Source organism: Chlorocebus sabaeus, chromosome 1 (genome assembly GCF_047675955.1).
Source record: "Chlorocebus sabaeus isolate Y175 chromosome 1, mChlSab1.0.hap1, whole genome shotgun sequence".
Lineage (NCBI taxonomy): Eukaryota > Metazoa > Chordata > Mammalia > Primates > Cercopithecidae > Chlorocebus > Chlorocebus sabaeus.
This window is the reverse complement of record NC_132904.1, coordinates 3,286,031-3,307,039: the sequence shown is the minus strand read 5'-3', so window position 1 is coordinate 3,307,039 and position 21,009 is coordinate 3,286,031. Positions and strand designations below refer to the sequence as shown.

The 21,009-nt window shown below is 48.0% G+C and overlaps 1 long non-coding RNA gene across 1 annotated transcript; it reads right to left on the bottom strand.

Moving 5' to 3' along the window:
- Positions 1-1,988: 1,988 nt before the first annotated feature.
- On the bottom strand, positions 1,989-19,368 carry LOC103244089 (uncharacterized). The gene is made up of 3 exons (XR_005240252.2): positions 19,348-19,368; positions 17,985-18,088; positions 1,989-4,030 (listed from the first exon to the last, which is right to left on the bottom strand). It is a non-coding gene; the product is annotated as an uncharacterized lncRNA (long non-coding RNA).
- Positions 19,369-21,009: the final 1,641 nt, after the last annotated feature.

Below are 21,009 nucleotides of genomic sequence, written 5' to 3'. Positions count from 1 at the left end.
GCTTCCATCTCCTTCTCGGAGCCTCCATCTCCTTCTCTGAGCCTCTATCTCCTTTTCTTTACCTCCATCTTTTTCTCTGAGCTTCCATCTCCTTCTCTGAGCCTCTATCTCCTTCTCTGAGCCTCCATCTCCTTCTCTGAGCACCCATCTCCTTCTCTGAGCCTCCATCTTCTTCTCTGAGCCTCCATCTCCTTCTCTGAGCCTCCACCTTCTTCTCTGAGCCTCCATCTCCTTCTCGGAGCCTCCATCTCCTTCTCTGAGCCTCTATCTCCTTCTCTGAGCCTCCATCTTCTTCTCTGTGCCTCCATCTCCTTCTCTGAGCCTCTATCTCCTTCTCTGAGCCTCCACCTTCTTCTCTGTGCCTCCATCTCCTTCTCTGAGCCTCTATCTCCTTCTCTGTGCCTCCATCTTCTTCTCTGAGCCTCCATCTCCTTCTCTGAGCCTCCATCTCCTTCTCTGTGCCTCCATCTCCTTCTCTGAGCCTCCATCTCCTTCTCGGAGCCTCCATCTCCTTCTCTGAGCCTCTATCTCCTTCTCTGAGCCTCCATCTTCTTCTCTGTGCAATGGGAACAATGACCTCTCTTCCTCACACCTCGCCATGGCGCTGCTGGAGGATCAAGTCGATGAAGCCCACCAGCAGGAATGCGTTTCATAAGCTGGCTTCATGGTAGGAGGGATTGTCACTGCGGCCACCTCCTCGAACGTTTCTCAGCCACCACATCTAAGTGCGGTGGGTGGGTGGTGGACAAAGTCATGGGTGTGCAGAAGGAACAATGTTTTTTCCAGTTCGAAGTTGCTGTTTGAAATAAAAAGAGGGACAGAGCTGGGCCTGGTGTCCTTTCGTCAGGAGGCCTGTGGGTCAGAGCGGCTGCTCTACTCGGAAGGGACCCAATGACTTTGGGCAACGCCTTCATCCTGCCTCTCTGTTCTTACAAGTCCTCCTACGAGGGGTCTCACTGCCATCTTGGCTGCCAGGCTCAAGCCCTGGAAGGGGCGTGGGGGTGGGGGAGCCCCGAGGGACACCCTGGGTCTCCGTGGCTGTGACTTCTTGACTTGGGAGTTAAGGGCACTGCGTTGAGCTTGTGGGAAGGGCCATGGAGTTTACATCTAGGACAAAAGGTGACCTCTCTGAGATAGAAACTTACTCCCACCTGCCCATGAAAATAAATCCAGATCAAGAGCCAATCTGCTGTGGTTCCGCAGAGCAGTCTGCTGCTCCATAATTCATCTTGGTCACTCATTCTGTTTTGGCGAAGAATTTTCCTCTTGCTGTGATCTTGTGTTTCGCCATCTAGGTCAGCGTTCCCCAACCTTTTTGGCACCAGGGACCAGTTTCATGGAAGACAATTTTTGCACTGAGCAGGGCAGGGGATGGTTTTAGGATGATTCAAGTGTGTTACATTTATTGTGTGCTTTATTTCTACTATTATTACATTGTAACATATAATGAAATAATTATATAACTCACCACAACGTAGAATCAGCGGGATCCCTGAGCTTGTTTTCCTGTAACTAGGACAGTCTCATCCGGGGGTGATGGGAGACAGTGATCGTGCCTACAGCCTAGCTGGGGTGGATTCAGAGGGGAGAGCCTCGCTCTCAGCAGACGCTCCCTAATGCACCCCCTCTAAGTCAATTCATACTCCAAGGATAAGGCCCCTTCCCTGGAGGAGGCGCTGAGAGCTGAGATGAAATTCCACGTTGTAACTGCAGTGGGTTGAATGATGACCCCCCGCCACAATTATGTCCACCTGGAGTCTCAGGTGACCTTATCTGGATAAAGTGTCTTTGCAGAAGTGATAGTTAAGAATCTCAAGATGGGCATCACCTTGGATTACCTGGATGGGCCCCAAATCCAACGACAAGTGTCCTTCTGAGAGACAGGCAGGAGGAGATTTGAGACAGAAAAGGAAAAAGAGAAGGAGGCCATGTGAAGACAGAGGCAGCCAAGGGATTGTTGTTTTTTGTTTTGTTTTGTTTTGTTTTGTTTTTTGAGATGAATTCTCACTCTGCCACCCAGGCTGGAGTGCAGTGGTGTGATCTCAGCTCACTGCAGCCTCTGCCTCCCGGGTTCAAGCGATTCTCCTGCCTCAGCCTCCAGAGTAGCTGGAATTACAGGTGCGCACCACCACGCCCAGCTAATTTTTGTATTTTTAGTAGAGACAGGGTTTTGCCATGTTGGCCAGGCTGGTCTCAAACTCCTGACCTCAGGTGATCCACCCACCTCAGCCTCCCAAAGTGCTGGGATTACAGGCGTGACCCACCGCGCCTGGCCACATTTCTGTTGTTTGTTCTAAGCAAATACACGAATATGTTAGTCATTATTATCATCACTGCCATTGTTGTCATTGCTGAACCTTCCCCATAGGCCAGAAACTGTGCCAAACATGCATTCACTCATCTCATTTAACCTTCAGGCTGAATCTATGAGATACATCTATGAGGACAATCATATTATGCAAAAGAGATGCCTCTGCCACAGCAGCACCCTTGCCCTGAGTCAGGCATGTGCTGAGGACAGGACTGAGATCGGAGCCTCAGTCTCCCCGGCCCTGCAGCCCCAGCTCTTAACCACTGAGCACCACAATCTCCAAGTGGTAAGCTGGTTGTCTAGCTCGAGTGCAGAGGCCTGCGATTTGCCAGGGCAGTCCCTGCTATGACGCCTGCCACTTGGACAGCGAGGAGGAAATCCACTGGTTCCCAGGAGCCACGTGCATTTCATCCTCTTGGAGAGGGAGACGAGATTTCCTCCTCTGTCACAGCTCTGGGAGCCAGTGTATCTTGGATAATTAGAAACATTGCCAATAATTTGCTCCAAGTGCTGCAAAGCGCAAGAGTGATCGCCATGAGGTCCTGTGACACCTGAGATCTTCCGTGTCACGACACTGCTCCCTGCCACGGACGACTGGAACTTCCGGAGGATGAGCTCCACGATCCAGAGCATGGGCTGGGAACGCAGGTGCACTGGGGGTCTTGTCACCACCACTTTGTCACCACGTGGATTCGAGAAGTCACCTCTCGGAGCAGGCGGTTCCTCTTCGGGGAGAAGGGGCATCTCCCTCCCTACTGGGAATGTGGCCGGGCTCAGGCTCACTCGCCGAGTTTCGTTTACGATGCGACTGTGTTGTCCGGGGCAGGGGATGAGCAGCTGGTTTTTAATGGGGCCAGAGCTTCTGTCTGGGAGGATGAGAACGTACTGGAGATAGACGGTGGCGAATGTTCTTGATGCCACTGAACTGTGCAGTTAACACATCTTTACATTGTGTATACTTTACCACAATAGAAACGCCTGCGTTTCTAAATTCCCTTGAAACGCAGGAAGATCTGGCAATGAGGGATCCACTTGCTGGCATGTCAGAGACGGACCTCTTGGAGGGCCTGTGCCCCGGTCGCCACCCGCCCTCCTACTGCCTTCCTGTCACAGAGGCTGAGTGTCCATTGCCGCTCACCCTAATGGACTCCCATTTATCCTAAAGGCGAATTGCTCCTTCCCTGCGTCCGTACCTCTCCGAAGGTGGGAAGAGCCAGAGATGGGAGACGGGCAGTAAGACTGACTTCTCACGTGTCCACTTTACTGATTTATACGTCACTGCTCCCTCTAAGCCTGTGGTTCTCAGAGCGGGCTGCATGCTGGGAGTCATGAGAGGGGCAAGGCCTTTCCCACCCCATCCCCAACCCCGGACTGGCTGAGGCAGAGACTCTAGGTGGCCCGGCCATCTGTGTGGTACCAAGCCTGGTGCTGCCGACTTGGATTCACGGAGGCACGTTCGCGCCCACCACGCCCTGCCCTGCTCAGGGGATTGCCTTGGTCGCCCTGTGGGAGAGGCGATGGGACTGACCGGGCCAGCAGGCCACCTCTGGATGAGCAGCACCCCACAGGGAGGAGACCCCAACATCACTCACATCGTGCCGAAGTTTCCCGAGGACAGTGGGGAACACGCCCATTGGGCTTTCCATTCCTGCGAATCCCACCTTGCTGAAGCCACAGCCGTAGTCACAGATGAGGGGCACACTGTCCATGGCAGTGAGGCTGTGGAAGAGAACACACGGTTACCCACGCCACTGCATGGCACTGGTCCCTGGGGCAGGCGCTGTGCTGGGCATTAGGATCAGGGTTCATAGCACCTGGGGGCCCAGGGCAGTGTGGGTGGCCCCCCACACCCAGAGCTGGGCCCTGGGCGGGCAAGAGCCACTTCCAGGATGCTGTGTGCAGTTTGCTGGAAGGGGGTCCTTTTCGATGACCATTTGCACATGGCTGCCCTAGAGAAGGGAGGATTAGGAGGGTCCTGCACTAAGGCTTTGGCCTCCACCTGTTTCTAGCAAACTCTGTGACCTGTTTCGCAGCCACTTATCTGAAGCAGCCCATCTCCCCTTCGTGGGAGGGGAGACCCCAAGAGGAGCTGGGCCCTGGGTGGTCTGCAAGCTGTGGTCCCAGCCAGATTCCTGACTTCCAGCTTCAACACCACCTCATCCAGGAGGCTTCACTGGCCTCCTGGCCCTGGTTGAAACCATTCTCTCCCTCTGCTTTGCTTCCAGGGAACGTTTTCCATGTTTTTGCAAGTTTAGAAAACATGCAGAAAGATACAGAACATCAAAATCACCTGAGGTCCCCGCCCGTGGTCACCCCTCTGATATTTTGGCATTTCTGTTTTCAATCTTCTTTTTCTTAGGCAAAGTCTCACTCTGTCACCCAGGCTGGAGTGCAGTGGCATGATCTTGGCTCACTGTAACCTCCGCCTCTCAAGTTCAAGGGATTCTCCTGCCTCAGCCTCCTGAGTAGCTGGGATTACAAGTGTAAGCCACCACAGTGGGTCCATTTTTGGTATTTTTAGTAGAGACAGGGTTTCGCCATGTTGACCAGCCTGGTCTCAAACTCCTGACCTCAGGTGATCCGCCTACCTCGGCCTCCCAAAGTTCCAGGATCACAGGCGTGAGTCACTGTGCCCAGCCTGTTTTCAACCTACTTTTATGCAGTGTATAGGTTTTTTAAAAATCGACTACCCTCAAAAATGAATGAGTCAATTTTCTTTTTTGAATATTGCATTGTGACTAAATATTTGTCATGACGAATGTTTTCTTCATTTTATAAGTGACTTTTGGATCTTTTTTCAATAAAGAAAGAATACAGGCTCATTGTAGAAAATAGAGAAAACCGTGAAGAAAAAACCCTTTCCAAATCCTGCTCATCAGAGGTAACCTTTGTCAATATTCAGCTATCTACCCTGATAGTCGGCACAGAAAACAGAGGGGTCTCCCTTCATCTAGTGCCTCTGTGAACAGCTGTATGAGGTGAGACTCAGTGGGGCACCAGGGCGTCTCTCACTAAGTTGCTTAGGTATACACACTACATATATTACAGTATATGTGGTTTTGTGCTAGACTTTTCAGTGGAACCTTATAGCCATTTGCATGTTATGAAGTATTCGATGGAAATGTTTTCCTTCTAATGTCATCTGCCACACCTGCTATGAATCCTCTGTGGAGCCTGTAGGTCCTATTTTTTTTTTTTTTTTTTTTGGCACCATCAGCAACCCTGGGATAATCTCCTTCGTCATCCCTCTTTTTCCTGCATTTTGGATCAGCCCCTTTCCATCACCTCCTTCGAATGACTAGTTGGAAGAGCAAGAATTTTTAAAGGCTCCTTAAACATTTTGCCAAATTGCTGTCCAGACACATCAGTCAGTTTGCCGCAGCCACGTCAGGCCCTCGTCACATGGAGCTGCCGTCATCTCTGCAGGCCCCTGTCTCATGTCGCCACGTCAGGCCCACACTCCCCCTCTGAGTACCGCATGCTCAGCTGATATGGCTGGATGGCTTTTGAACCCACCTGGTCTCTCATGTGGGGGGCTTCATAACCTTCCTCTCTGGAATATTTGCTGGTGTCCCGTCTGTCTGCATGCTGACTGCGTATCTGCAGCCAGCCTGGTACTTCTGGAAGGCCAGGCATCCGCTGCCTGTTCATTTCTGTTCATCCTCGACATGCAGGGATGGAAGAGGCTTCGGTTACTACAGTTTTGTAGTATATTTTGAAGTGTCATAATGCCAGCTTTGTGCTTTTGCTCAGGATTGTTTTGGCTATTCAGAGTTTTTTCTGGTTCTGTACAAAGTTAAAGATTTTTCTAATTCTGTGAAGAATGCCCTTGGTATTTTGGTAGGGGTTGTGTTTAACCTGTAGATTACTTTAGGTACTATGATCATTTTAACAATATTTTTGGATCCATGAGTATGGGATGTCATTCCATTTGTTTTTCTCCCCTTCAATTTTTTGTCAGTCACTTCTTAAGTTTATTCCTACGTATTTCATTTTCTGTAGCTATTGTAAATGGCATTATCTTCTTGATTTCCCTTTTAGCTATTTTATTGTTCAGGTATAGCAATGCTGCTGCTCTTATATGTTAACTTTTTATCTTTACTAAATTCATTCATCAATTCCAAAAGATTTTTGGTGGAGTCTTTAGGATTTTCTACATATAAGATCATATTGTCTGCAAATAAGAATAATTTGACTTTTTACTTTCTAATTTGCAACAGAGCCTGAGACATGAGGGGCACTTGACAGCACAGGAAACCCTTGGGTGCATTTCCTGACCTGATCCTCACTGCCGTGACAGGTGTGATGGCCTCAATGACATTGATGATAGATAGTGATGATGATGACAATGATGACGATGGCTATGACAATGATGACAACAATGGTGATGACATAATGACAATGATGACAATGATGACGATGACTATGACAATGATGATGATGACAACAATGGCAATGATGACATAATGACAATGATGATGATGACTATGACAATGATGATGATGACATTGACAATGATGACAACAATGATGATGATGTCAATGATAACAGTAATGACAATGACAGTGATGATGAAAATAATAACAATGACAATGATGACTATGACAATGATGGTGATGATGACATTGACAATGATGACAATAACAATGATGATGTCAATGATAACAGTAATGACAACAATGACAGTGATGATGAAAATAACAATGACAATTATGATGACTATGACAATGATGACAACGATGACACTGACAATGATGACAATGACAATGATGATAATGACATTGATGATAATGACAATGACAATGATGACACTGATAATGATGACGATAATGATAACAATGACAGTGACGATGATGATGATGTTGGATTGTCTTGATATGCAAGGCACTTCCCCCACGTAAATCAGCAAATAGCCACTGTGGGAGCAGACATCCAAATACCTTGCTCTTTCTACTAAGTGCTATGCATTTGGGACACAGAAATAAATTAATTCCGGGGCTGGTCAAGCTGTTTTCATTTTTTCTTTGGTACAATAGCATTTACATTCAGGAAAATTAGCCCTGATGTCAAAAACGTGGTTTTTCCTTTGCTTTGTTTTAAATCATCTGATGTTGGCTTCCACTCCCACAGAAGGAGGGAAATGAGGCCATGAGTAATTGCGCTGCTCTCCTGAGCCAAAATATTTTCATCTGGGGTGTGTTGAGTGGAATAAAAACTGGTTCAGTACAGGGAAGGCTTTTGCCTGCAACAGGCTGAATCCCTGAGCTTGCCCCAGAATGATGTGGCCAACCAAGCAGCACGTTTCTACTTTACTCCAAATCCTCATTGATCTGAAACTTACTTGTGAATCCACATATTGACTACCAATGCACAGAAGTGAAAATCTGAAGAAAGCATAACAGAAATTGGGAGAGGCCAGCTGCAGTGGCTCACACCTACAATTCCAGCACTTCAGGAGGCCAAGGCAGGAGGATTGCCTGAGCCCAGGAGTTCGAAACCAGCCTGGGCAACAAAGAAAGACCCAATCTCTACAAAAAATTTAAAAATTAGTCGGGCATGGTGGTGGCACACATCTGTAGTCCCAGCTACTTGAGAGGCAGAGGCAGGAGGATTGCTCAAGCACAGTTTGAGGCTGCTGTGAGCCAACATCGCACCACTGCACTCCAGCCTGGGCAACAGAGCAAAACCTTGTCCTAAAAAAAAGAAAAAGAAAAAGGAAAGAAATCAGAAAAGAGTGTTCAGCTACTGAGAAAAGAAACTGTTGGTTCACATCACCGACATGCAAAAGGAAGGGAAAGAAGGCATTGCCCTGTTTCAGGTGCTGTGCTGGGCACATAACTAATACCAGGGAGAGAACTGGTGACAAACAGGTGCAGAGAGGTAAGAGGTGGAGCCCACCCATAGTCCAGGCAGGGTCCCTCTGTGTCATTGCTCTGCATGATGCCACTATGAGGTGCCTAGTAGATGTCATGGCCTCTTGACCTAGTTGGGGCTTCTGGAAGCTGGCCTAGCAGCCTCCTAGAGTCTCCACCTCTCTTTCCACTCTAATCCTGCTCCAGTCTTAAGATTTGGATGAGGTGGGCCCTGAGGGCTCACAGGACCCATGCTGACCATTAAGATTATTCCACTCCTTGGCTACTGTAGTTGGCTAAATAATGGTCCCTGTCCTCCTGCCACATCCTAGTGTCCAGAACCTATGTGTATGTGACCTTCCATGGCAAAAGGGACTTTGCAGGTATAGTTAAGTTATAGATCTTGAGATGAGGAGATTTCCCTGGATCATCTGGGTGGACACCAGGTAATCATGAGGGTCCTTATAAGAGGAAGCAGGAGGTCAGAGTCAGAGAGATTGGAAGATTATACACTCCTGGCTTGGAAGACGGAGAAGTGGCAGCGAGTCAAGGCATGTAAGCACCTCCAGGAGCTAGAAAGGACAAATAAATAGGTTCTCCCAGTTCCTAGAGCCCCCAGAGTGAAAATGGCCCTGCAGACACCTTGATTTTGACCCAGTGAAATCCATTTCAGACTTCTGACCTCCAAACTGTCAGAATACATTTCAATTGTCTTAGGTCAAAGTTTGTGTTGATTTTTGATGGCTACCCTTGACCAGGGTGGGCATGTGATGCCAGCCATGGTTTCTTCCTGGGATCTTGGTCAACTCTCAGGAAAGATACTCTCTTCCCTTGGATTCAGGATCTGGGAGAACCTGAAGTGAGCCTGGAGTTGCCCTGCAGCTGCCTTGCAGCCCCACAACCAGAGCTTCCCTGAGGAGGAAGTCAGCCTGCAGGAAGCAGAGGAGAGACATGAGGAACAGAATTTTTATGATATCATTGGAGCACAAACCTCAGCCTGCCCTGCACTGTTCAGTGCAGGGAGCCAACAGAATTTTTTCCTGCCAAATGGGTCTGAGTTGGGTTTCTGTCACTTGCAACCAAGACAGTCCTGACCGATTTTTAGCAATTGGGCTTCCTTGGTCCTGGGCATTAGAGCTTGGATGGAATGCCCAGAAAATCATTGAAAATTAGAGATATACGATTATCCTCTCAAAATGCTGTTGTAGATTTAGCTTAAGGTAGATTCACTCAGAGGGTTATCAGTATTCATTCGGCAAATATTTACCAACTGTCTCCCAGGGGCACGGTGCTGTTCTAGAGTGAGGAGACAGTGAGGAGGATTCAGACAAATTTCTTTCCTCATGGGCATGCTGGTCTCCCTGGGAAGTCAGATATTATATGGAATTTATTTATTTATTTATCTGAGATTGAGTTTCACTCTTGTCACCCAGGCCAGAGTACAATGGCGCCATCTCACCTCACTGCAACCTCCACCTCCTGGGTTCAAGCAATTCCCCTGCCTCAGCTTCCTGAGTAGCTGGGATTATGGGCATGCACCACCATGCCCAGCTAATTTTTGTATTTTTAGTAGAGACAGGGTTTCACCACATTGGCCAACCTGATCTCGAACTCCTGAGCTCAGGTGATCCACCTGCCTTGGTCTCCCAAAGTGCTGGGATTACAGGCATGAGCCACTGCACCTGGCCCAGAATTTATTTTTAAATTAAAAAGTCATTAATAATTTTTCAATTGTGATCAGTGCCATCGAGGCTGCCTGTGCATGTCTTGTGATGTCACTTGTCCTGCCTGGAGCACTGAGCTATGACTGCAGTGTGCAAATGTCACAGAATAGCAGTCACACAGACGGGGGGAGGTGCCAGAAACTTCTGGGCCAAAGTGGGTCAGGGCCCACCAGCTCTGTTTGGAAGGCCACGCATTGCCAAGCCACACACCCACGGTCCTCTGGAGATGTTGGTCTTGATCATTTTCTGCTGTGGGCTGTCCTGTGCCTTGTAGGATGTGTAGCCATCCCCCAGCTTCCACCCACTAGATCCCCATAGCACCTTCCAAGTTATGACAAGCCAAAATGTCCAGGCTCTGCCAAGCATGCCTGCAGAGGGAGTGGGAGGTGGACAAAACAGTACTGGCTGAAAGGGAAGGGCCTTCACGATGCAGACCTGTGGAAGCCAGGTGGGAAGACAATTCCAAGGGGTGAACCAGTCAGAACCAGATTTTCCAAGCTTATGAAATACTTTCCTCACCAGGGAAACCATGACAACAGATCTGATCCTATCATTGTTTCTCTCCATCTTCATCCAAAATCATTTCTTCCATCACAAGAAGACAAAAATCAGAAAGTTCAATATATCCGGGGCAGCCCTGACATCATCGTGTCCTGCTGCACCATCGGGCATGTCATGCCTGACTCCCCCCATAGCTGCAACAGGAGACGTTCTTCCTGCTCATGACTCTGGTGTTCCCGATGGGTCCTGTGACTGCTTGAGTCATGTGGCTGCAGAGAAGAGGACTGATGTGAAGACTTGTGTTTAGTAAACTGTAAAGTGCTGTACATACCTAAGGGGTGATCACAATAATAACATCAAGGAGTTCTCGCTATTATATTATTATATTTTGGGCAATTTGAATTTCCCAAAAGGGGGTAGTTGGGGAGGGACAGAGAAAGAGAGAGAGAGAGAGACAAAGAAAGAGAGATTGTGAGAAAGGGATGTTGGAGTGTTGGAGAGGGTTAGAATTGGAAAATAAGTTGGTAGACTGAAGTATTTGCAAAGCATTTTGTGAGCTCCAGGATGGATGGATAGATGAGTGGATGGCTGGGTGGGTAGATGAATGAATGAATGTTGAATGGATAGATAGATGAATGGATGAATGGATGGATGGATGGGTGGGTGGGTGGATGGATGATGAATGGATGGATAGGTAGATGGATGAATGGGTGGATGGATGGGTGGGTGGGTGGATGGATGGATGGATGGGTGGATGGGTGGGTGGACAGATGGAGGGATGGGTGGATGGATGGATGGATGAGAGGATGGGTGGATGGGTGAATGGATGGATGATGGGTGGTAAGTCCATGGATGGATGGATGGGTACATAATGTAGTCATTTTGATCCTTGCATCTCTTATACCTCTCTAAGTTCAGACAGCCGTGTCTTCACCTAGTCCATTTGTTAGAAAGAAATCTTTCAAAACAGGCCTTATAGAAAGAGAAATGATGTATCCGTCTACTCCCTACCCAAACTTTCTACTATCTTGGCATCCCTTTATAACAAAGCATAGTTCAACCCTACAAGTGTGCAGTGAATACTAACTTATTACATTACTTTAGCAAGTTCTTGGATCTCTTCAAAAGCACAGAGACGCCCTTGGGGGGCCCACCTTTGTCCTCTCTTCTCAAAAAGCCTGAACATCCCTGATGCCCTGAGGATGAGATCTGTTCTTCTCATGGGAAACAGATAGGATTGACAGAATTTGGCTACTGTGTTTTTCTTAAGCAAATTATTCTAAGATCCATATGGCAACGTCCCAGAAGAGAGACCACATAGACCTGCAAGGGAGCAGAATGTGTACTGCTTACATCCTTCCTCTCTTGAGAAGTGCTGGCTGGCTTCCACCATTTCTGATGGAAAATAGGGTGAAGCAAACCCCAGATGATTTAAAGGGGCTGGGATAGGATGTTCCCTAAGGCACAACCACGGGCTCTGGGCAAGACCCTGTTTCTGCTCTCAAGAAGCTCCCAGCTCATAGGAGAAAGATATTTGTAAAAAAGAAATTATTCAATGCAACAAGGACTGTAAAAAGAGGCTACAAGGTCAGTTGACCTTTGAAGGCTTGAACAGATTCTAGGCAGGGCAACAGATAAGGAAAAAGCCCAGAGCTGGGCAGGGAGTCCTTGGGTACGTATGTGAAGGGACATTCCAATGGTCTTGGGTGTCCTCAATTCTTTATGCCCCCAGTGCTGTCACATCTGTAGGGGTTCACTGAGACATTAATAACAGCAGCCACATGGAGAGGACTTGCTTGTGCCAGACACTCTTCTAGATTAATCCAGCTAGCCTCTCAGCAACCTTCTGAGGCTGGGTAGCATCAGTCTCATTTTTTCTGTTGGGGGCAGGAGCGGATCAGGCTCAGGGGGATGAAGTGAGACCTCCAGCTATGAGATCTGGAGTTAAAATTCAATGCCAAGCAGCTTCATTCCCTATCCTTTCATTCCATCTGAGTGGTAAATCACAAACAGCCAAAGATTCCTTGCAGCTGCTCTTGTTACAAGGTGGAGCCTATTTTCCCATGCTTAAATCTGGACTGGCCTTGTGACTCCTTTGATGGATACGGTGTGATGAAAGTGACACTGTGTGAGCTCCAAACATAGTCATCAGAGGAGGTGCAGCTTCCTCCCTTGCTATGTTCAGACCCCTGGTGTGGGAGCTGGAGTTAGCCTCTTGGAGGAGGAGAGGCCACGTGGAAGAGAACCAAGGTGCCCAGCCAACAGCCAACCATCTGCTAGACATGTGGCTGAGGCCACCTTGGATAATCCACCATCAGATGACCTGTGAGGTGACCCCACCCCCAAGTGCACAAGACAGCTCAGAGAGACCAGCCAAACCAGCTCAGACCAGAAGAATCCCCAGCTGACCCACAGACTGGTGAGTATAATATGACGGTTGTTGAAAGCTATAAAGCCTTGGTATGGTTGTGCTACACTGCCCTGCATCTATACTCTAAACAAACGGTCCTTCCCAGACTTCCATGGTCAACTTTCAACTGGGTCAAAGTCATCCACACACAAATACAAAGATGGAAAACACAGAGAAGCTAAGGGGATCATTGAAAATCACACTGTAACGGTCTGAACCAGAGGCTGGCAAACCAAAGCCCAGAGGCTAATTCTGGCCCACTGACTGTCTTTGTAAATAAAGTTTTATTGGAACTCAGTCACGCTCATTTGCACTCTAGCTGCTCTTGGGTTACCACAGCAGAGTTGAGTAGTTGAGAACATGTGGCCCACTGGACTAGTCCGTTCTTGCACTGCAATAAAGAAATGCCTAAGGCTGGATAATTTATAAAGAAAAGAGGTTTAGGGCCAGGTGCAGTGGCTCACGCCTGTAATCCCAGCACTTTGGGAGGCCGAGGTGGGCGGATCACGAAATCAGGAGATCAAGACCATCCTGACTAACACAGTGAAACTCCATCTCTACTAAAAATACAAAAAATTAGCCAGGTGTGATGACATGCACCTGTAGTCCCAGCTACTTGGGAGGCTGAGGCAAAAGAATTGCTTGAACCCTGGAAGCAGAGGTTGCAGTGAGCCGAGATTGCACCATTGCACTCCAGCCTGGGCGACTGAGACTGTCTCAAAAAAAAAAAAAAAGAAAGAAAAGAGAAGAAAAGAAAAGAGGTTGAATTGGCTTGCGGTTCTGTGGGCTGTACAGGAAGTGTGGTGCTGGCTTCCAGGTAGGCCACAGAAACGTTACAATCATGGTAGAAGGCACAGGGGAAGCAGGATCATCCTACATGGCCAGAACAGGAGGGAGAGAGAGGAAGGAGATGCCACACACTTTAAAACAACCAGATCTCATGAGAACTCTATCAGGAATAGGAACAAAGGGGAGAAATCCACCCCCAGGATCCAATCACCTCCCAGCAGGCCCCACCTCCAGCACTGGGGATTACAATTCCACATGAGATTTGGGTGGGGACACAGATCCAAACCATATCACCCACAAAGCCTAAAATATTTCTTACGTGACCCCCTTATAGAAAAAGTCTGACAACCCCTGATCCAGACTTTATCCCTTAACACTGTGACAACAGTTCTCAAAGTGTGGACCCCAGACCATCAGAATTAGCTTCATTTGTGAGAAATGCAGTCCTCAGTCCTCATCCCAGATCCCCTGAATGAGAAACGCTAGGTGGGGGCCCAGCAATCTCAGTCTAAGAAGACCCCCAGGTGAGTCTGATGCTCGCCAGTCGAAGATAAAACAATAAGAATACCACCACCTTCAGTTACAGAAATCTGCCGTGATTGTTGACTCCCCAATCTGAAAAGCATGTTCGTGTATCCTCACTCCAGCCTTTCAGGGAGGACTAATTGCTCTCAAGCCTCATTTTACTAGTTTAATCTGCCCTTAGCGAGATTGGAGGCAGCTGAGAGTCACTCAGGAAAACGCTGGCAGCCCCCAGGAGCTGCCACTGGGAGATGCGGGATGCCTATTCCTTCCAAAATAAATGGAGGGTTTCCAGAAGGCGTACAGGATATGTGGAGTGCTCCTGTGACACAAAAGCAGCCCTAGCCAAACCAAGCCCTTATATTTGAGTACCAAAGTCTGGGTGAAACAACCAACTCATCCTGGTTTGGTTTTTTCCAGTTTCAACATTGAGAGAAACCATGTCCCCCAAAAACTTCTCAGTCCCGGTCAAACTGGGACAGGTCCTAGGCCTGGGACTTAAAAGTCCAGGCTTTCCTGCAAAGAGCAGGTAAAATGGCGGCTGATCCCGCCCACCAGCATCCACAGATGCGTCCTACAGGTGCTGGAATGCAGAGCTGGAAGCAGCCCAGAGCTCAGGGAGCCAAGGCATGGCTGGGTAAATACAAAGGCAGCTACCACCCAGTGTGGGGCACCGCCAGTGGCATTCCCAGGAACCCCGGGAGCTGCAGGGGTCACGGGGGCATCTGAGCCAGCAGTGCAGTGGCACCTGGGCATCAGCCTGGATCCCGTGCCCTGGGACAGTCCTCTGCCTTGAGTCACTGTGTTCCAGACCCGACGTCTCTCACTACAGCTTGTCATGCCTCCCACTCTACCACGAAGCCTGATTTCCACACCAGCTGCAGTTCTCTGGGTTGAGCTGAGCATCTGCGGTTCATTCAACTTTACAGCTTCTAGAAAACCACACTGCAAACCCTAACGGCCAAATGAAAGCTTCCCCAGATCTAAGCTTCTCCGTCTCCCCAGGGCTGCACCCTGAGATACACATGCAGAAGGCATTATTTCTAGTTTTATTTTATACTGTGTTATTATGATATATTGTAAAACAAGGTATATGTAATGTAATACACGTTAGCGATGACTTTTTTTTTTTTTTTTTGAGACAGTGTCTGGCTCTGTTGCCCAGGCTGGAGTGCAGTGGAACCAGCATAGCTCACCGTAGCCTCGACCTTCTGGGCTCAGTGATCCTCCCACCTTAGCATCCCGAGTAGCTGGAACTACAAGCATGCACTTGCACACCTGGCTAATATTTTGTATTTTTAGTAGAAACAGGATTTTGCCACGTTGCCCCAGCTGGTCTCAAACCTCAGCCTTAGCTTCCCACAGTGCTGGTATTACAGATCTGAGCCATCATACCTGGCCTTTTTTTTTTCCTAGCAAGACAGAGCCTTGCTCTGTCACTAGGCTGGACTAGACTGCAATGGCATGATCATAGCCCACTGCAGCTTCCACATCCTGGGGGCTCACATGATCCTCCCATCTCACCTCCCGAGTAGCTGAGACTACAGGTGCAGTTTTTGTTTGTTTGTTTGTTTTGTAGAGACAGGGACTTGCTATGTTACCCAGGCTGGTCCTGAACTGCTGGCCTCAAGCTAACCTCCCACCTCAGCCTCCCAAATGCTGGGATTATAGGTGTGAGCAACCTCACCTGGCCTTGTTTTAACAAATAAGTTAATAACCTGCTACCCAGCATAAGACATCATGTATTCTCCACACTTCTTGTTTAGTTCTTCCTCCCAAAGATATCCAGCACCCTAACGTTTTGCTTAATGATTCTCTTGCTCTTTTTAGCACTTTTGCCACATCTGGATATATCCCCAGAGAAGATATTGGTTTTGCCTGATTTGGGGCTTTCTGCAAATAAAGTAACCACCTCGTATGTTTTTTCCTGCAGCCTGTTTATTGTATTCGTCCTCTGGTGGTGCCCCCATGTTGATGTGTGTAGCTGTGGTTTGTTTTTCCCTGCTGTATAGTATTCCTGGTTCCACTGGAAGAAAATGTGGTCATTTGGGCCAAGGGATATGTTTGGATAGCAACAGAAAGCTGGAAAACGGTCCTGTGTGGATGATACCATGCTTTGCCTGGAGGGCTTGCAGGTGGAGCCTGAACTGAATTTCAGGGGATCCAGGTGAAGCTGAACTCCCTCTGCTCCCCCTCATAGCACTCAGCCCTTCCCTAAACACAGATCAGTCAGTTATGTAAGTAATTTGGGCTGAAGCTTGTTCTCCTGGGTGCCATGTGTCTTGGTCTAGTCCTGATGACATCACACATACACTACTTAAGCATATATTTGCAGGAGTAATACGTGCACAAATCAAAACCACGAAACCTTTGGAAGGGTAGAGTGTGAGAAAACAGTGTCTTGCTCCCTCGTTTGCACCCAGAATCCCAGCTCCCGCACCCCAGGTGAGCACACAGCATATCCCAGGAACAGCCCGCACCTTTGAGCCTCCAGATTTCACCCCTGGTTTCTGGGTGCAAAGCAGGTTACTTCTGTGTGCATTGTGCTCCCCCTGGTGGCTGTTCCCTAGAGCACAATTCTCACGCCTCTCAGTCCCAAATCCAAGCTTCAGGAAGGAAATGGCTTTACACACTATTCCCTCTGGAGCAAGGTTGGTACTTTCAGCCTTTCAACCTACCCCTCACATAATACCTAAGAATCCTGCAACATTTTTTAAAGTTCTTAAAACAGAATCGTAAAAGGGAGAGGCAGTTTTAATACATATGTACTTAATTAAAACATCTAGTTCTGGATCCTAAGGGGATGGGGGACGCAGTCGCTGTCCTGTAGGAACGGTGAGCGTGTGTAGCACAGGGGTTGGCAAACCGTGGCCCACAGGCCAAATCTGCCCACCGACTGCTTTAGTAAATAAAGTTGTGTTGGAACATGCTGATTTGATTCTGTGTTTATTGTCGGCGGTTGCTTTCTCGCTGCAATGGCAGAGGTGAGTAACTGCAGCAGAGACCTCATGGCCTACAAAGCCCCAAATATTTACTCCCTGGCCCTTTCCAGAATCAGTTTGCCCACTCCTGGGTGAGCGTTTCAACGGAGACACCTATGACAAGGATGTACGACCAGCCTGGAAGGAAGCTTCCTCTTAGGATTTGATTTTCCATTCATCCATCCCAAAACGGTTGCATACCTACTACGTACCAGACATTATTCTGGTCAGAAAAGATTCTTGATGTTATTTTCAAATTTGGAGAGCTGTAGTATTTTCAGTGAGAACAGTAAGTCATACCAGTTACCAATGACCAGTTGGTCATTTGGGCACAGATGCCCCCTCTATGCTGAACTGAAACTTATCTCAGGCCCCATCACCCCCTTTGCCTGTATCCCCTGATGCTGTTGGAAGCCAACTGTGTCTTCTATGGAGGATATTGACAGTGAATTCCAGCCTGGTAGGACGGGGGAGGAAGGAGTGTGTTGGTGAGATCTGGATCTGGCTATACTCTCGCTGTTTGTCTGGGCAGAGTCTAAATCGAGCAGTGGGAGTGGAGCCAGATCAAGCCAGGTCAAGTCCCTAGACCTTGACTGGAGGCCACCTCACTTCCAGCAGTGGTAACCGGCTGGTGAGAAATGCAAATGTTTGTGAATTTCAAATGTATATATATTTTTTATTTATATATATTTTTTATTAAACTATATAATATATAATTAAAATATTTTTTTTTCAAATATATATATTTCAAACATTTTTGAAATATATTTTGAAATATATTCAAAATACATATATTTGGAAATAATATATATATTTTATTTTTATAAATTATAAAGGGAGCACACCCCCATATGATTCTCCAAACACCAGGGAGGCACTCACCTCCCCTCTTACCTTTGCAATCCCCAGGTGAAGAGCCAGCACCTGTTGGCGTGATTCTCAAGGGGGTTTGTGTTTATTCAGCAATTGTTGGTCTTGCTCGGGGATGTTCTCACTTCCTGTTTAAAAATTTTTAAAAAAAAGATTCTGAAAGACTTAAACAGTGAAAACATCTGGGCCAAACCAGAGCTACTGAAACATGTATGTGTGTGTGTGTGTGTGTGTGTGTATATGCACGAACAGAAAGTCAAATACCACATGTTCTCACTTATAAGTGGGAGCTAAGCACTGAGTACACACGGACACAAAGGAGAACAATAGAGGATGGGGCCCCCTTGAGGGTGAAGGACGGGAGGAGGGTGAGGCTCAAAAAACTACCGATTGAGTACTAGGCTTATTACCCGGATGATGGAAAAATCTGTACCCCAAGCCCCTGTGACATGCAATTTACCCATGTACATATATATACACACAAATATATATACACACACATATATATATACACACATATACATACCCATATATATATTTGGAAGAAAATCCCAACCTACTTTTCATTTACCAGGTGGCCACACATAATGCATGGTTGGGTCTTCCCCTTAATAAACATATCCAGATAAAGAAAATGTGGTACATATACACCATGAAGTACTACGCAGCCACAAAAAGGAATGAGATCACGTCCTTTGCAGGGACATGGATGGAGCCGGAAGCCATTATCCTCAGCAAACCAACACAGGAACAGAAAACCACACACTACATGTTCTCACTTATCAGTGGGAGCTGAACAACGAGAACACACGGACACAAGGAGGGGAACATCACACACTGGTGCCTATCGGGGGTGGGGTGGGGGAAGGGAGAGCATCAGGACAAATAGCTAATGCACCTGGGCTTAATAACAAGGTGATGGGTTGATAGGTGCAACAAACCACCATGGCACACGTTTCCCTAAGTAACAAACCTGCACGTCCTGCACACATACCCAGGAGCTTAAAATTAAAATTTTAAAAAAAAAAAAACCTTGGTTTAAATGTGGCCTTGCTGGTCTATGTTAGCCACGATACAGAAACCCAGCCCTCTCCTGAGGGTTCTACCAGGACCCCCGACTCCAGGACTTCGCAGCCTGCTTTTGAGCACAAGCCCATAGAAATTACTGAATTCCAGGTGCTTTTAGAATAGAACAAGATCACAGAACTAATTTGGTTCCATTTTCACCTACAAGGAAACCCTTCTTAGTAGACGGAGGAAGTGGTAAAAAGTAGCATCAAGAGAAAACCTAAAACCGCAAACTTTCACTCTTGAGAAACTTAAAACTCCCAGAGCACACCCTCATATGATTCTCCAAACACCGGGAGGCACTCACCTCCCCTCTCACCTTTGCAATCCCCAGGTGAAGAGGCAGCACCTGTCGGAGTGATTCTCAAGGGTGTTTGTGTTTATTCAGCAATTGTTGGTCTTGCTCGGGGATGTTCTCACTTCCTATTTAAAAATTAAAAAAAAAGAAAAAAGATTCTGAAAGACTTGAACAGTGAAAACATCCAGGCCAAACCAGAGCTACTGAAACAAAGAACTGCTTGAAAATCATCTATAATGCAACCCACCCACAACCCTTGTGCTCTTTTCATTAGAGAATGGATTGTTCCATATCACCGAATAATCCGGTTAACAAAAAACTAGGTAGAGCAGGATGTTTGTTTGTTTGTTTGTTGAGACGGTGGAGTCTTGCTTCGTCGCCCAGGCTGGAGGGCGGTAGCGCTGTGACCTCGGCTCACTGCAAGCTCCGCCTCCCGGATTCACGCGCGATCTCGGCTCATTGCAAGCTCCGCCTCCCGGGTTCACGCGCGATCTCGGCTCATTGCAAGCTCCGCCTCTCGGGTTTACGCCATTCTCCTGCCTCAGGCTACCGAGTAGCTCGGACTACAGGCGCCTGCCACCACGCCCAGCCATTTTTTTTTTTTTTTTTTTAAGTAGAGACAGGGTTTCACCATGTCAGCCAGGATGATCTCGATCTCCTGACCTCATGATCCGCCCGCCTCGGCCTCCCAAAGTGCTGGGATTACAGGCTTGAGCCACCGCACCTGGCCGAGCAGGATGTTTTTAAATGCACCAAGATCTCTAAAGGGCGTTACAAACCTTCCTGCCTTCCTGAGCAGGGATGCTGGGTGTCAGGTGGCCTCTTCTGGGTGGCTCAGGCCATCATCATGCACAACAATGGCTCTGTGCTGCAACACAGCCATGACCTCAGGGGCCCCGCCCTGTGCGGGCATCAGCCCCTGGCAGCGGTGGCCCCAGAATATTACCTTTTTGCTTTTATGCTCTTGTTTCTCCTTTATCTATATCTATCCTTTTGGTTGTTTTGGAGTGTGTGACCTTCCAGGGATCTGTCCTGCCAAGGACAACGGAGGCCCTAAGACTTTTGCCCGGATGGTTGAGAAACTGGGAGGCTGAAGAGAGAGCTCAAAGTATGGGGCATCCCTGCCCTCAGCTCTGAGCAGGGGAGGCCTGGGAGGTCTCTTGGGGATACAGGAGCGGTAGCCGCACACGTGGAGCAGGCAGGAGGGTCCAGGTCGTCTGGCTGGGACAAGGTAAGGGCAGAGGAAGGTGCAGCTCACCTATGTGGGCGGGACATTCACCTGGGCTGAAACGATAGTACCAGGCAGCTGTGGAAGGACACGGGGCAGCTCAGCGTGGAGATGCTGCGCATTTCAACGAGACGATTGAGGCTGTGCAAACAGAAGGTAGTTAGGACTGCTGAAGCCCGACTGACAGGCATGATGGCACTGTCTCTGCCCGTTGGGAGGTGAACGCAGGGGGCCTCCGTGGAGTCATTCACGTGAAAACAAATTTGAGATGGAATTTTGCTACGTTGCCCAGGCCGTACACAAACTCCTGGCCTCAAGCGATTCTCCTGCCTCAGCCTCCCCAGTAGCTGGGCCGATGGGTGCCCGCCACCACAGCCTGCTGGAGTAGTGGACTTTAACATCCTCACTTCCATATGTCAGGGGCCAGTTCCTAATGCCACCTCCATAAACATCAC